The sequence below is a fragment of the Echinops telfairi genome, unplaced genomic scaffold (assembly GCF_000313985.2).
Source record: "Echinops telfairi isolate 266 unplaced genomic scaffold, ASM31398v2 ScPeMD7_6273;HRSCAF=7185, whole genome shotgun sequence".
NCBI classification, from domain to species: Eukaryota; Metazoa; Chordata; class Mammalia; order Afrosoricida; family Tenrecidae; genus Echinops; species Echinops telfairi.
This window is the reverse complement of record NW_022110173.1, coordinates 3941033-3944731: the sequence shown is the minus strand read 5'-3', so window position 1 is coordinate 3944731 and position 3699 is coordinate 3941033. Positions and strand designations below refer to the sequence as shown.

Below are 3699 nucleotides of genomic sequence, written 5' to 3'. Positions count from 1 at the left end.
CTCGCAGAGCACCCCTGGGAGGAGGGAGTCCGGCTCTTTGCCTTCCTCAGCTGCTTCTGAGTCTTCAACTGCTTCATTAACTGGAGCAGGAGTCTTGGGCAGCGCCTTGCAGCTGCTGGTGAGCGTTTTCCCTGGAGGAGAGCTGGGAGACTGGCTATAATCACTCCCATTAGCAGTTGGCACCTGCCCAGTCCGCTTGGTCCCCTGGATCATCTCAGCCCTGACATCTGCCGGACCTGCTGTGATGCTCACACGTGAGTAGAGGCTGTATCCATGCCCCCACCCCCCCATCCCTTGTCCCCTGTGGGTGGACCTTGGCACAAGCTGGCATAGCTGAATTTCTTGCACCGTGAAGCTGGAGGAAACTGGCCCCAGCAACCTCGCTTCCTAAGGACAGCGGCTCTACTCCCTGGCACTTACCGAAGCAAAGCACCTTAGGCGAACCACCGCTGCACGTGACCTCAGGAGGGGTCCATCCCTGGACACAGCTCTCAGTGGCCTGTGCTCTGAAAGAACCTTCTGCGGGAGGCTTCTTCATTGCCAAGTGGGATGACAATGATAATGCCAGCCCCTGTTAACTGAGAGGAGCCGGCCCCTGCACCCCGCCACTGACACAGGGTCTTTCTTCAGTCTCAGCCATCTGTTCAGGTAGCTATTGATCTCTTTAAAAAAACATTTCTGGCTTTCCCAGGCGGCTGCCGAAGATGGCGGAGGGGCAGGTCCTGGTGCTCGATGGCCGTGGCCATCTCCTGGGCCGGCTGGCGGCCATTGTGGCCAAGCAAGTGCTGCTGGGCCGCAAGGTGGTGGTGGTGTGCTGTGAGGGCATCACCATTTCTGGAAACTTCTACAGAAACAAGTTGAAGTACCTGGCCTTCCTGCAGAAGCGCATGAACACCAACCCCTCCCGAGGCCCCTACCACTTCCGGGCCCCTAGCCCCATCGTCTGGTTAACCGTGCAAGGCATGCTGTCCCACAAGACCAAGCGGGGCCAGGCTCAAAGTAGTTGATGGGATCCCACCCCCCAATGATAAGAAAAAGCGGATGGTGGTCCCTACTGCCCTCAAGGTGGTACGACTAAAGCCCACATGCAAATTTGCTTACCTGGGCTGCCTAGCCCATGAGGTGGGCTGGAAGTACCAGGCCGTGCCAGCAGCCCTGGAGGAGAAGAGGAAGAAGAAGGCCAAACTCCATGACAGGAGGAAGAAGCAGCTCATGAGGCTGCGGAGACAGGCCGAGAAGAACTCGGAGACAAAGATCAACAAGTACACAGAGGTTCTAAAGACCCATGGACTCCTGGTCTGAGCCCAATAAAGACTTAATCCTTCACTGGCCTAGCTTGCCCTTCCTCCATCGCCATCCTGGGACATGGGGACACCCTCAGTCACAGCAGGGCTCAGGTGGCACAGAAAGTGCCCAGATCAAGCTCAGGCCCACAGCACCCATCTGTGAGGTCTTTCCGTGAAGTCTGCAGCTATTGGCTGGTTAGCTTTTACCCAAACCGCCGGAGCAGCCAGGCACTACCGCAGCCAGCATCTGCCGGGAGCGGAGCTAGAAGACGGGGAGAGAGCACACAAGCGTGCTGGGCATTGGCTGTAAATGCTGGCTCAGCACTGTACTCTGCAGCCAGCGAAGCAGGCCTGGAGCTTGTGCTGTGCCAGGTGCTCCTAGGGCAGAGACGAGTGGGATTCGTATGTGCAGGGCCACAGCACTGCCCTCACTGCTTCCCTGGTCTGTACTTTAAAACGAATAAATTACCTGGTGAACCAAAAAACCCCCCAAACATTTCTTATTGTGGTAAGATATACAGAGCATGAAACGTGTCATTTTCGTCTATTTTGATGTTGAATGTGTAGATCGCTTTGGGTAGTATTACCAGCTTCATAAGAGTAGTCTCCCAACCCTTGAAGGCCTAGCTATTTAGGCCTTCTTTAATATTGTCCCTTTTGAATTTGACTTTTTTAGTTGAGTAATCCGAAACTTAGGTGAAATAACTAGTTCAAGATCACAGACAGCTAAGTGGCAGAATGCAGTCACTGCCACACCTGCTCTGCTTTGCATGATTATGGATCACAGAACGTTTCCAAGACTGTGTGTGCCAGGGGGAAGTGGAGATGCTTAGATACTGTGGTAGTTACATAATTCCATGTCAACTTGCAGGTATATAAAAGTGTACGGGTGGAGCCTAGCCTGTCAGTCATGTCACAGCCTGATGGTACCTCTTTGTGGGCACGGCCTTCTCATGAGGAAGGGTCTGGGAATCTCCCCCCCCCTCTCTGCCTTCACATTCCTGCTGGAAGCCACTTTGGGGCCCGCTGGAGCCCTGTGATGCTTCCGCCCCCATTGGATCCACAAGACTTTGCATCTACCAGCCTGTGATGTTCCTGCATTCTGCATCATTGCATGCAGCGGCGTGAGTCTGAAGAGGGATTGATGAACTGGTATCAGACTTATAGACTTGAGTTTGACTGGGCTGGGATGTTTTCTTGATATATAATGACTTGCTAATCTAAGGCTCTTTCTTACACATATATGAGTATCATTGGATTTGTTTCTCTAGTCAACCCTGCCTCACACAGAGAGTGTGTTGTAAATCCCTCACCATCATGTCATCGTGTGTCAGTCTTAATTCAGACTGACTTCCCAGAGTCTGGAGAAAGAAGATTCAGCCCAAACTGACCCTTATGCAAGAGTTCTGTTTACACCAAGCCCTGAGGATAATATTCCTGCTCAGAGCAGCCAAAACACAGAGAGGAGCATAGGGCCAGCCCCCCTACGAGACACAACATCTCTCACTGATCCAACACTGGAGACACAGTGTGGGAATTGTGCCCAATCTGACCCCACCACCGAGGCGAAACACTAAGGGTGTGCAACAGAACAGCAAGGGGAACAGAGCAACGAAGTCCCCAGGGAATACCAAAAATAGGCTTTGGGGCCAGGGCATGGCACCCCATCAGACTGGACTGGAAAACACTTCTAAAGGTCAACAAACAGACCTTGAACTACTCATAGGCTTTTCTTTTTCTTGTTGTTGGTTTTTGTTGTTTTCTTTTGTTGCTTTGCTTTGTCTTGTTTTTTGTGCATATTATTGTCTTTGCATGTCAATCTTGATAAGATAGGTGGGATAAACAATCTGGAGGAGAAAACAATGGGACCGATAGTTCCAGGGGGAGATGGGGGACGGGGGAGCAGAGGAAATGAAGTGGGTGTTAACAAATCCAGGGACAAGAGAACAACAAGTGATCCAAAATCAGTGGCGAGGAGGGTAGAGGAGGCCTGGTAGGGCTTGAGAGGAATTACTGAAACCCAAATGAATGCTGAGCATGATAGTGGGACAAAAGGAAAGTAAAAGGAAATAGAAGAAAGAAGTAGGAGGCAAAGGGCATTCATAGAGGTCTAAATACATGCATGTACTTATGTACTATATTTATATATGAGGATGGGAAAATAGATCCATGTGCATATATTTATAGGTTTAGTATTAAGGTAGCAGATGGATATTGCACCTCCATTCAAGTACTCCCTCAACAAAAAACTGCTTTGTTCTATTAAACTGGTATTCCATGATGCTCGCCTTCCCTACATGATCGCTGAAGACAAAGTAGGTACATAAGCAAATGTGGTGAAGAAAGCTGATGGTGCCCGGCTATCAAAAGCTATAGCATCTGGGGTCTTAAAGGCTTGAAGATAAACAAGTGG

At 50.6% G+C, this 3699-nt stretch overlaps 1 pseudogene; it reads left to right on the top strand.

Moving 5' to 3' along the window:
* Nucleotides 1-688: 688 nt before the first annotated feature.
* On the top strand, nucleotides 689-1326 carry LOC101656617 (annotated as a pseudogene).
* Nucleotides 1327-3699: the final 2373 nt, after the last annotated feature.